The 14,029-nt window shown below is 36.9% G+C and overlaps 1 protein-coding gene across 1 annotated transcript in view; it reads right to left on the bottom strand.

The window, feature by feature from the left end:
• The window catches only part of PARD3B (par-3 family cell polarity regulator beta), a 1,010,919-nt gene that overhangs the window by 350,895 nt on the left and 645,995 nt on the right, over positions 1-14,029 (bottom strand). The window lies entirely within an intron of this gene.

Raw genomic sequence — 14,029 nt, 5'->3', positions numbered from 1 at the left:
GCGGAGCTCAGTAAGCACCCAGTCTAAGGACTTCGAGCTGGATGTCCAGGGAAGCTAAGGTAGGTGTAGTTTGCTGGCAGAGAACTGGAGAGTATACAGAACTCTTTCTGAGATCTGCAGAGAATCGCCTCACGTCTCCAGTTGAATACTGATGATTACACACATGTGAGGAAACTACCCACGACCCGGAAAAGAACCACCCAAAAGTATAACAGGAAAAGTGTCGCAAGTTCACACAGAGCTGGGAATAGTATCTATTCCCAATAGCCAGAGTAAAAAGCTTCATAATTGAGGGCCATCAGTTAGAATATGAAGAAAAATGTTTCGGTAGTGAAAAAACAATTAACCCCAGATAACATAGCTCTGGTGAAATGCATACATTTTTGAAAGACGCAAATTACCAAAGCTTATGTAGGAAGAAATATATAAGCTGAAAGACCCTATAGTTTTTTTTGTTTGTTTTTAATGAATTTGTAGCTGGAACTTTCCCATATAAAAAACTCTAGACCCAGATGGTTTCACTGATGAATTCTACCAAACATTTAAGGAAGAAATCACACTAATTCTATAGAAATTCTTTCAGAAAATTCAGAGGAGGGAATATTTCTCAACTCATTCTACGAGACTGGTTTGATGTTGAGACTAGCACCAGACAATGACATTATATGAGAGCTATTACCTAGTATCCCTAAAAAACATAGATGCCAACGTCTTAATCCTTAAGCACGTCTGCATGGGTTATCACTTCAATATTCAGCAACAGTTGTTCATTATTTTCTATGTGCCATTGACCAAGTTAGTCTATAAAAATCTGGTGTTCAAGGACTGAGCAAGGTGAAGTGAACTTTGCTGACAACGTTTTTCCTAACACTAGACTGGTGTCAGAGGAGTGCACGTCTCCTCCCTTTGCCTACACCATGAAGTCATACTTCACCAACCTAGTCACATATGTAGATCTTCCTGCTCCCACCTAGCTCTCCTTTTCTAAGCTATGACTTTATTTTTTAGATAACAACACTACATGTCTGCAATTTTCGTAGTATTAACTTCTTAAAAATCTTTGAGACTTTTCTTTGTATTTCTAGTTAGAGATGTCCGTCCATATTCCTCAGATTCCAATTGTGTGCCAAATTCTAGCTTTCTCAGGTTAAAAAAAAAAAAAACTTACAGTGGAATCTACAGTATAAAAATATTGGAAAATGACCATAATTAAAAAACAATACTACTAGTGGCTAATACTAATTGAGCACTTGTAATATGTAGCTTCTGTCCTATGCACTTTATAGCTAATAACTCATTCAACCCCAACAGCGACCTGTAAAGACAGGTATTATTATTATCCTTTATTATTGTACTTTACAGATAAAGAAACTGAGGCATACTTCACAAATGAAAGATCTAGAACTAAAATACTGCACTCTTAGCCATTCTACTATATTTGTGATAAGTCACAGAAGAGTTTGTTATATTCTTTGAATATGAGTAGCATGAATGTAAGAAAACATTTTATAAACACTTATATGTTAGGAAACTAGTATCCTTTATATTTGAATATATGTTATTAATAGAAGTCTTTCTGTGGTGAGAAATATCAACAAGTGTTAGCTGTAATTTTCTTTAACATGTTTGGAAATTTGAAGTTCTAATGGGTTCAAGCTAACATATTCATCCCCATTTCACAAATGAGATACCATCAGAGTTAAAATCCAGACTTGGAAACTTGCTAGTCAAATGCAATTTGTTATAACTCCCCGAGCCTCAATCTCATCATATATGAAATGAAGATAATATTGGGGCATCTGGGTGGCTCAGTCAGTTAAGCATATGACTTCAGCTTAGGTCATGATACCACGGTTCATGAGTTCCAGCCCCATGTTGGGCTGTGCTGACAGCTAAGAGCCTGTAGACGGCTTTGGATTCTGTGTGTCCCTCTCTCTCTGCCCCTCCCCTGCTCTTGCTCTGTCTCTCAAAAATGAATAAATGTTAAAAAAAACATTTAAAATGAAAATAATACTGTTTCCTCCAAAGTCTTAAAGTGAAGATTGTATGTGTAAATTTATGCAAGGTACTTAGAAGATCATATAGTAATTGCTTAATAAATGTAGACTACCATCAGCATTATTAACAGGGACCTAAATAGAAAGGCAGTCTAACATGATAGCTAATAATGAGATAGATGTGGGTTGTATTTCAGCTTTACCAGGCAAGTTACTAAGTTCTTTTCAACCTTACTATCCTTGTGTGAAAAAATTAGATAAAAACACTACACAAGGAGTTGTGGGACTAAATGAAAAAAAAATGTACAAAAACACTGAGCACAGTTGAAGGTACTTATTTCTCAATAAATGAAAACTTTTGATACATGAAAATTGTGAGAGTGGTAGCAGTTGTGAATTTGATGGTGGTATTTAGGATTTCATGTACCTGGGATTATAAAGGACTAGAGGTGAAAATATTTGAGAGAATACTATGCCTTCAGGCAGGCACTTCGAAGCGTTATCTCCATGGATGATCCCACCTCTACAGCAGGTCTTATCTCTCAGTTTACCTGTCTCTAGTTCATCTTGTAGTGTAAAAAAAGGCAAAGGAAATATAGCACTCAGACAATATAGCCTTATTATGTATAGTTACTCTGAAAAAGGGATTCATACAAAGATAGGATTTTGTTATTTTGCTTTTGTCTTTTTTTGATAGACATAAGTTATCCCATTAAATCTATGCCAACTTAAGTATTGCACATTCCTCAGCCATATTAGGTTAAACATGGTACTTCCTTACTTTTTGACTGCACACTCTATTATTCTTAGTGGGAATACTTATCATTATTTTAATTGACAATTTGAAATTCTTTAGAACACTATTTCAAAAAACAGTATAGAAAATCCAAATGGGTGATAGGCATAAAAATTAGGGGTCTTTCTCCAAAATATTCAGTGACACAGATGTCTATCTTTAGGACAGAAGATAAATGAATAAACATAATAGAAAAGAGAGGGGACTGTAATGACTTAATTAATAGAATACACTTTATTTAAAAGGTTAAATTGGGAACAATCTTTTATGTACACGCTTAGTGCTGGGAAGTGATTTAAATAATAGTAGCAAATGAGAAAATGAGGTAAAATTGCACACAGTACCACTACTTTTTTTTTAAATGACAAGTGTTATAATTAATACTCAACTTCCTTTATAACTCACATTACCTTAGAACTACTATAAAGTTATCTCTGGGGGGCTGGAGCTTAAGTCTAGTCATTTCACTGCATAATATTTGGATAGCACAGCAATTGGAATGGTAGCAGTATGAATATGACAGGTGTGTCATATTCAGACGCAACCTTATTTACAAGAGGTTGAAAAATGAGTGGGCTGGGTGTGGTAAAGGTCTTCCATTCCAAAATGGTGAGGCACCAAAAGCACCAAGTGAGAGAGTGTTGATGGATCAAGAGTCACAGTTTCTTGTTCTGGTTCTGATGATGGATTTTTTTCTTTCTTTGGTTTGTTCATTCCTTCTTTTAAGTTTCCAGAACCTATTGTATTCCCTTTTTCATCCTTCAGTTTTACCCAAGGACAGGTACTACTTGCTCTTGATTACTTAAAGGGATATTACAGTAATCAAAGCGACATCAGTGAAATGTTGGGACCTTCTGAAGATGAAATTCATGGCCATTTCTATTGTAACTGTTATTAAATACTTAGAGAGCACTGTGGACTTGCTCTTTTTTTCTCTGAATTTATTTAGATAATGGGATTTCTATACTGAGCTCATGCTTCCTGGCCTTCAACTCAAGACTGATGGACACTGATTTAATTCTTGTAAAGTGCTTCATAAGCAGGACACTCTTTGGTTTGGATGTTGGTTAATTCCCTGGTGCATCCTCGGGTTCAGGAAGACTTACTTGAGAAACACAGCAACCTGATGGCCCATGTTTCTAGTTATCTTGGTTGTAGCCCTCTGAAGCTAATTAGAACTGCTCAACATTTAATGGCACCTTTTTACAAACTGTGGATAAACACACAGAGTCTTTTGACTCCACCAGGATCATTGTTAGAATTGAGAGAAACCATAAACCAAAAAAATATGGGGAGAAAATCTGTGAAAAAGATGGCACCCTGAGAGCTTATTAGAGACAAACATTAAAGTGCTTATAATACATACATTGGCTTCCCAGTAGGATACATTTATGTTAATACGGTGATCACTTAAAATATTTTATTCTTTTGTCAAGCCTTCTCATACACTTCAAATGCATTCTCACTGGGGGAAACAATCCCCTTGCTTATTGATAGCATTTGATACACATTCTATAACATAAGTGACTATTAGGGACTGCACTTGCTTAATAAAAATTTGCAGAACAGTGGCAGATTTGGTGAGTTAATGGGCCCCATATGCTCTACTTATGCTGACAGAAGACAGTGTATTGCTAACATGCACAAATCTCTTCAGATAAAAACTGCCATCAGCTACAGTTACTCTTTTTGAGAATGCCAACACTATGTCATGAATGGGAAGACGCAAATGTGTTCAGATTCCCACTACATACTGAGCTACTTTGATGCAAAGCAGCACTCTAAAATATGATTCAGTGCATGTCTTTCATGCACAGAACTCTGTTTCATTTAATTTTTACTTCCATATCGTTGACATAGTAGAGATTGCAGTTTTGAAGGTGATGTTTGGTGCAATAAAAATCTATCTTCTAATGAGGCCATAAATACTTCTCTTTGGGTAGTTTGCTAGGAAACTAAATATCAAGTAATTCCTTGATGGTTAATAAACTTGTTTCCAAGACCTATTCCTTCAAAACTTAAAAAAAATGATGTGGTTGCCAATATTAAGAATCAATTTTCTTCTCTTTAACAGATCAATTTCTGTGCCACTGATTGATTTCCAGAATTTCTGAGAAATACAAACCTATTTCAAGTTGTAAATTAAGTTCTCTTCTTAGTAACCATAAACTATTACTGCATTAATTTATTGTGTTTTCTTATGTCAATGGCTATTTGGCATATAATGCTTCTCCTTGGGGAGACTTTCTTCTGAGTTTTCAGTACTATGAATTCTTAAGTGTTGAAAAAATTCTTCCACTTCTTGAAACAAATAAAAACTACAAAAGCAAACAAATGAAACAAGGCTTTTGCTGAAAAGAGGGTTAGGGAATTAGCACAAGATGATGATGCAAATGTTTATCTCCCCATCTCTCTTGGGCAAGTCTCCTCTAAAGCACCATTTTCATCTCTGGATGTGCTCTCTGACAATATGCTAATTTGAACTCAACAGCTGAAGTGTTCTTCTAACACTATAGGGTATCCCCAGCCACTGTGCCTCAGGATAAAAATGAGGGACCCCCTCCCTCAGTTATCCAATTTTTCATATCTTCACAACTTTTCAGTGATCTCTTTAGAATTCCCTTTCTTTCTTCACGAATCTTAGAAGATCTTAAGTCGAGGGTTAGGAAAAGTCCAACACTTTTCATATGTTCTTACACTCTTGTCGTGATCTCATCAACAACATTGGAAAAATCAAATCATTCCTTCATAAATTTGCTAATTCATTTGTTTTGAATGCATTCAATAAACCCTGTCTTTTCCAAAAACAGTCAGATACTCAATGCTGGGGTCTAATGAGGAGATGCAAATAAATAATACATTGATATGGTACAATGAAGTAACTAGTATAATAAAGGAAGGATAAGCTTTAGGAATATGGTAGAAGGTTAGACAGACATGAAGATTCAGAAAAGTAGATAAAGGTTTCAGGCGGCTGAATATTCAAACCAATTGGTCTGTTTGACAACTTTTAGCATCGGGGGCATCTTTACTAGTGATGGCTAGGGAGTAGCATGAAAAGAGTTGAAAAGCTGATGCTTTAATGTCAAAGGGACCTGGATTGAGACACTACTTACATGCATGGCTATGGACTAATTACTTAGTCTTTTCAAGCTTACTGAACTCATTTGTAAAATGCAGATAATGCTCCCTACCTTCAGTATGGGGCCACTTAGAGGATGGCAAAAACTTATCATAAAATCTAGCAGGAGCAGTTGGTCACAAATGGATTCTGATTTTCTTTCACACCCCACTGCTTTTGCTAGGTTCTCTGAACTCTGGCACAGAAGAAGTATGTATCTGAACAGGCGGTGCAACTTCATACATCTATACAATGTACAAATAGCACATAAAATTCCTTCCGAATCATAATGAAAATTCATTCATTCTCCTGCTCTGCAAACATCCTTTAAATTCCACTTAAATGTCACCTGCTCCAAGTCATCTTCTTAGGCCTCCAGGCTGAGGTTAGGGACCAAAATTTATACATTTCTCAATTATTTGTGTATGGGTCCATTGTCCTCTAAAGTATGAGCACCTTAAGGGAGGTATATGGCTTGTTTTTCCTTGTTAGCTTAGAATCACGTTTAGCACTTTTACTCACTAATGCTTGCTGAATGAATGGATGCAGCATATGTAAGAGTAAAGGAAGCAGCAATTTGAATAGGCCCCTTTATCCCAGGGCTCTAGACTAATGGTTGGGACATATGTTTAATTGTGGTGTATATATGGTTAAATGAATGTTGAAACACACACATGCATAAACCTAGTAAAATTCCTGTGGTGCAATTTGCAGACATGTTCCTGGCAAGCAAAGGGTAGGAAAAGGTGACTGGAGTCAAATTCTTGGACTGGTCTAGATAAAACCCAAAACATGGTAAAACTGTTTGGAACAAATACAAATTCACTTATATTTTAAGTGGTGAAGTGTGGGGAAAAAAAATATAATTGATAGACTAGGCATACCTCATTGTCCTTCTCTAATAAACGAGCTCTATGTAATTGACCACTGGGGTTTTAGTGCTTCTGTATTTAGTTTTTGGTTTCCTGGCACTAATCTCACTGCGGCTCTTTCACGTGGTAATGACACTTAAAAGAGCAGTTCATTCTGTTTACAGGAAATATTACATTCCCAAAAAAACCTGGAATACTTGGTATAGAGGATACTCTTTTCAATACACAGAATGTGATGAGTTTCCAAAGCAGCAGAGTAAATAGAGGTCTGTTACATGACAGTTTCAGAAGCAAAAACCCCACTAGCATTTAAAGTTGCTTTTATTAAACATTGCATTAAACTGTCTATAATATATGCATAAAATATAAAGGACAACAAAAAACAGACACTGTGTTTCAGCTACTAGGTTTAAGAATACTATTTTACCTTTGAAATCCATGGGAGCTCATGTCAATCTTCTTCCCTTTCCTCCTTACTCAAAGGTAAGCACAATCCTAAATTTTGTGTTTTATCATTTTTCTCCTTTCTTCATAGCTGTACCACAAGTTTGTTCCCAATTAACATTCTTTAATTTTTTATCTTTCATTCCATCAAATACTTTTTCTGTATCTACTGATGTGATCATGTTTATGTTTTAATCTCTTAATATGTGACTTGTATTGATTTATTTCACATGGTAGGCCAAACCTGCATTCCTGAAATAAATTCCACTTGATCCTGCTCTTTTTTATATATTGTTGGGCTCAAGCTGCTCGATTTTATAACATAGTTTTGTACCAATTCATGAAGGATATCAAGGTAAAGGGGTTTTTTTTGTTGTTGTTGTTTGTATTCTAATGCTCTTTTCTGGTTTTTGTATTACAGTAATGCCAACTTCATAGACCGAGTTGGGGAAGTACTCTCTCTTTATTTGGAAGTGTTTCTATAGAATTCATATTATCTCCTCCTACTATTGTTTAGTAAAATGCACCAGTAAAGTCATCTGGACCTAAAGTTTTCTTTGTGGGAAAGTATTCAACTGTTACTCAATTTCTTTAATAGCTATAGGGCTGTTTAGACTATTTCTTCTAGTGTGAGTTTGATAGTTTATCTCCCTCAAGTGATTTGTCCATTTCATCTTAGTTGTCAAATTTGCTGTTCATAATAGTGCCGTAATATTCTTTTATTATCTGCAGAATCCATAGTGATATCCCCTCTCAGTCCTGATAATGTTCACATGTCTTATTTTATCCTTATCATTTTTGTTAATGAGGCATTTTTATTGACCTTCTTTAAAAACTAAATTTTGGTTTCACTGATCTTCTCAAAAATTTTTTTTTCCAGTTCATTAATTTCTACTCTTTTATGATTTTCTTTCTTAGGCTTAATTTGGGTTGAATTTACTCGTCTTTTTCTATTTTCTTAAGTAAAAGCTGAGATCATTGATTTGAGACCTTTCTCCTTGTTCTAATATTGTTCAGCTTTATGAATCTCCTTAGTGGCATCCCACAACGTTTTTGTTTCACAGATTTTGATACAGTGTTTTCATTTTCATTCAGTTCAAATACTTTCTAATTTTTCTCTTACTTTCTTTCTTGTTCTATGTGTTACTGACAAATGTTATTTCCAAATATTTGTAGATTTTCCAGAGTTCTGTTTCTGAATTTTAATTCCGCTGCAGTGACAGATTATATGTTGTATGACTCGAGTCCTTTCAAAATGTTTGAGACTTATTTTTTTGTGCTTAGGAATGCAGTGAGATTCTTGGATTTGCATTTCTAGCTTTCATTAAACTGGGGGAAAGTTTGGCTATTATTTATTCATAGATTTTTCTCTAATTTGGGGACTCCAATTGTATGCTCCTTAGGCCATCTTGAAGTTGTCTGTCAGTTCACAGTTCACTGTTCATTTCTGTGTGTCTTTTTTCTCTTTTAGCTTGTATAGTTCTATCACTATGCCTTCACATTTACTTACCTTGTTTTCTGCAATATCGAATCTGCTATTGATTCCATCCAGTGTATTTTTATCTCACCCATTAAAGTTTTCATTTCCAGGTAATTTAAAAAAATACTTTCCATGTCTCTACTTAACATGTTCAATTCTCCTTCAGGTTTTTGAATGTATAGAACACAGTCAAAATAATTTTTAAATGCGCTTGTCTGCAAATTCTAACATCTGCATCAGTTCTGGTCTTAATGATTTTTTTCACTATGTGTCATATTTCGATAGTTCTTTGCATACATGATAATCTTTTATTGGATACTAGATATGTAAAATTTATCTTGATGTTGGGTTCTTGCTATTTTTATATTCCTTTATATATTTTTATATTTTTGGAATATAGTTGAATTACCTGGAAAGAGTTGATCCTTTTGGGATTTGCTTTTAACATTTTCTAGGTAGGATCAGAGTACCCTTCACTCTAGGCTGATAATGCTATACTACAGAGGCAATGTCCTTATGCATACCCTATCCAATGTCCTATAGATTTTAAGATTTTTTTTCAATCCTATTGGTGGAAACAGGTACTTTTCTTGGTCCTGTATGAGCACTGGGTACTGTTTCCTGGATATTTGGGGGGAGTTACCTTCCCAGCCTTGGTAATTTCCTCACCTGAATGATCTGATCAGTACTCTGTGTAATACTCAAGACAGAAGCTCTAACTATACCTAGAGTTCACTCCCTGTGCAGATCTCTCTTCTCTGGTACTCAGCATACTCTAACCACTTTGCTTTCTCTGGACTCTAAGCTCCATCTCCTCCATGCATGTTAAAAATAAGACATGAATCTTATAACAAGTTCCATGGTATAGTATTGCTTAATTTCTCTGGAACCAGTAGCAAAATAGTTCCAATATTTAAAAAAAAAATGGAAACATCTTTGTCCTTTTTTTGAAACCAGTTTCCTAAATCACAGAAACAATGGCCCTAGGACAACTTGATTAACTGTCATCCAAAATACAACAGGGAGAACACCAAAGTGAGAATGTGATCAGCGACTGACAGCAATATTCTTTGGACGTCTCATTACTCTTACTTTCTCCCGCAAGGGGATATCATGTGATCAATGTTGAAAATATGAATTAAAAAATTTTTGGCATATACGACCAAAGAGAGAATGCAGCTGTGGACTGAAAGGAAACCACGTCTAAACTCAGGACTATTCCCCTGTCCAGCGCACATGCTATCATCATGAGCAACTGTCACAAGTCTTCCTTCCAAGAGTCCTTACAACTGGATCCCAGGCTTTTTCCATTCCATAGCTGAACTTTGGCCATTGCCTCAAATTTGCTCTTGACCTACCTCCATCTCCCCACGTCTACTATACTGATTTGCCACATCCAGTTTGACCTGTTCTAAGTATCACCTTCATTATTTTTCTATCCTACCTCAAAGCTTTCACTAAATTCAACTACCGAGAAAGTAATTTAGTCTCCTTAGCCCTGTATTTAAGGCTTGAACCCTTTACCTTTCTCTTTATCTTTTCCTCTATGCACATTTTACTGAAGTCATATACAGTGGTTCCTACTTTCTTCCCATCTGTCTTTACCCCTGTTGGAAATTCATCACATGTATAAACACACTTACTTCTCCTGGGCCCAGCTCTCCAGGATAACCTCCTCTTTGTAGAATATTTTCTCCATCTCTGTCTCCCCCAGAAGATACTTTGGCTTTTCCTCCAAGCAAATGTACCACTTTCTACTCTGTATCATGTTGATTTGTGGGCAACTTCAATGAAGGGAAAGATAGTATTTTATTCATCTTTGCGTAATAAGCCATTACAGATTACAAAGGTTCTCAAAGATCAATTGTATGCAATCTTTAAAAAAAAACTCTACGACAGGGAAAAGACTACATGTGTGAGTTCCCTTTAAAGAAAGTTCTCTGTGATTTCTTGGGATCTACCAGGGATAGATTATTTCTATTACTCAGACTACGAAAATGCTCATTTTTCTTACACCCTTGATAGATATTTCTATTACCATCAAGAAATTGGGGCTGATTAAATCACAGAAAAAAGGGGGCAGAGGCTACCCTATGAGTAACATAATAAACACGATTATCCACTATTAACCAGCAAAACATCACACCTATAATTTCACTAGTTATAAATGTACATTTCCACAAAGTGATTCTATCCTTAACAGGGATAAGGAGGAAAGAACCAAATATTACCAACTTACATGTGTCAAAAATCATGCTAAACATTTTAACACATGCTATCCTATTAATCCTTACAAATTCTCTGTGAGTTGGGCATTATTATCTCCACTTTACAGAGGAGGGAACTGAGGCTGAGTAGGATTATGTCATAAAGTTAGCAAGTGGGGCAGCTGGAATCTGAAGATTTCCTGATTTCAAAGCACAAATTCCATTATGTGAGTCTTAGAGGTAAGATTTTGCTAACGGTTTTACCACCAAGTAGTATGTATTTCACTAGTCACCACATCTGCTAAGGTAGAATTTCATAACAAACTACACAAAAGAGTACCTGATGTCTCTCAAAAATGGTTGTTGATACTGTCAGAAGACAGGTTAGTCCTAAGTTGTTTTCAGCCTCATACACCTGGAAATTGTTACCAAGGAGAGGTATAGACTATTGTTCCGATGATGTCAGAACAGTGGGAAGGGTAAAAAAAAAAAAGACAAAGCTAAGGGACATCATAGAGAATTTATTGCTTGGACATAGGAATGAAGCAACAGAAAGGAGCACAGAATCAGGTGTGTGGTCTTGTGACTGAGGGATGCCATAACTGAAGAGAAGATAGAGGGAAGAAAAATGGTGTAGGATCAAGCCACATCTTGAAATAGGAGAAGCAGCATGGAGTGCCCTGGGATTCACATCTCCCTTTCTCACCTCACACTCCTCAACCTCAGCTTTTTAATGCAACTTAAGACAGGAGTTAACTTTTCTGGCAGCTAACATGATCTTACTGTCAATTAAGATCCTGAAGTGCTTTTTCTATTAACTGCTGTTAAGCCAGGTCTTTGTCCAACAAAGGTCTAGGGAGAGACAATGGTGTGCCAGACATAAGGCTAGGCACTGGGGCTGTGGAAGCGAACAAGATAGTCTATGCCTGGAACCAGAAGTGTTTCTATTACGCAACTAATCACAAATAGAGTGAGAGGTATTCACACATCTTCCCAATCAAAGCTACCTTCGACTTTCACCTGCACAGATTTAATAACCCCCTAACTGATCTTTGAGATTCTGCACTTACTCCCTATAATCTATTTTTCCACAAAGAAGGTAGTAGAATACTTTAAAAATAATAAACAAAACAAAAATCTTATGATGACAGTCCCATGCACGAAGCCTCCCAGTAGCTTCTAATCACATTTAGGAGGAAATCTAAAAATTTATGATTGCCTTTAAGCCCTGCCTTGGCTGGTGTCTCAGGGCCTTTCCCAACCTTATTGTGCACAGCTCTCCCCTTGCTTAGCCTACTTCACCCATTCTGGCCTCTCTGCAGTTCCCCAAACATGCTGAGCAAGTCCTTCTTCAGAGCTCCGGGACATGCTCTTCTCCCTGACTGACTGTCATGCCATTCTACCAGATAGCCATATAGGTTACTGCTCTCCTTCATTCACATCTCCATATTCATCACATCATCAGAGAGGTCCTTCTGGCCACCTCACCTAAGGCAGGGCTTCCAACTCTTGCTCTCTGTTGCTACTTCCTCATTCTGCTTTAGTTTTCGGCAAAGTACTCATGACTACCTGACATCTTCTCCACTAGAACGTAAGCTCTATGTGAACATGGGCTTTGTTTTGTTCACCATTTTGTCCCCAGGGTCTAGAACAGTGCCTGGTACATAGTAGGCACTCAGTAAATATTTTTTGAATTAAAGGAAGATGATTAGGCAACCTCAGAAGTTGAGACTAACCCTCATTCATGGATTGGGTCTTCCTGGGGGCTTTAGGGTGAGTCCTGAAGAGGTAGAGAGAAGCATGAAGATGATGTTTGGAAAGAGGCAACATGAAAGCTCCCAAACAGGTTCCACAGAATGCAAAGGTCTTCCATAGAGCTGGAGCACTCAGTGTGACAGGGAGATGGGTGGGAGACCAGGTGAAGTAGAAAGAAAGGGGTCAGTCGTGAAGGAACCCCAAATCACATTAATGAGTTTTATCTTTAACCTCAAGGCAATGGGATGCTGTTAAGGGCTTTTTAGCAAGGAAGTGACATGATCGGATTTGTGTTTTAAAAAGATCACCCAGACTGTAGCGTGGAAAATGAGCTGGATGGGAGTAAGGCAGATGTGATTTTTTTTTTTTGAACCCAAGTACAGGAATTTAAATTTACATTTATCCCTATTAAATTTAATCTTCTGAATTGCAGCTCATCAGTTCTCCCTGTTGAGATCTTTTTGAATCCTGATTCTGTCATCCAATGCATTAGCAAACTGCCGAGCTGTGTGTCACCTACACATCTGACAAGTAAGCTTGCTATATCCAAGTCATGTGCAGGGCTTATGTTACTGAACACCATCCCTACGCTCTTCATGGCACTTCTGCACACGCTTGTGGGAGGGGCAGCTGTGCAGAAACATACACCCCCATCACTCAACATCGTTTCTTCTTGTAAAGTTAACTGGCCAGCCCGGAACTAAACTAGAACCCTCAAAATCTAGTAACCCGAGCTACTCAGGATTTATATGTGCTTTTTTCCTAGAGCTTATGGGCTTTACGCTAAGACAGCAACCCATTTCACTCCTGCATGTATTAATTTTGGCACCTGGTTTCTGGCTGGGGATTGTATAGCTGCTTCTGTTCTTGGCTACAATAAGTGCTATCAAAAGATTTCTCTTCTGGCATGAATTGAAGTATATAATACCGTCTATATTTCTGCCCAGAATTGACTAGCATCTGTTTAATATGCAAACTGTGCAAAACCAGGGCTACTAGTATGTAATAGACTTTGAAAAGTTGTCATCCAGATTCATTGTTTATTAGAGGATATTAACTTTGGAGGTTTATGTGCTGTCTCTTCAACTCAGAGAACACAACCATTCACTTAAATGGGATGCACAAGGTCCGCACACACTCTAGTGAACTGATCTGGTATTTTATACCGATCTATTCGATGAGCTCATTTAAATCAGGCTCCTTTTTTGCAGAACAGATGATTACACATACATATTAAATATCCACTATCTTTTGGGAAGCTGTTGAGGTATATTAAGAATCTTGAACAAGGTTGAGCTAACAGAAAACATTAATAGGAAAAAGAGAAAGTGGAGAGACCCAGAGTCCAAAGTGACTT

Source organism: Lynx canadensis, chromosome C1 (assembly GCF_007474595.2).
Source record: "Lynx canadensis isolate LIC74 chromosome C1, mLynCan4.pri.v2, whole genome shotgun sequence".
NCBI classification, from domain to species: domain Eukaryota; kingdom Metazoa; phylum Chordata; class Mammalia; order Carnivora; family Felidae; genus Lynx; species Lynx canadensis.
Note: the sequence above shows the minus strand (reverse complement) of the source record. Positions and strands in the feature narration are given on the sequence as shown.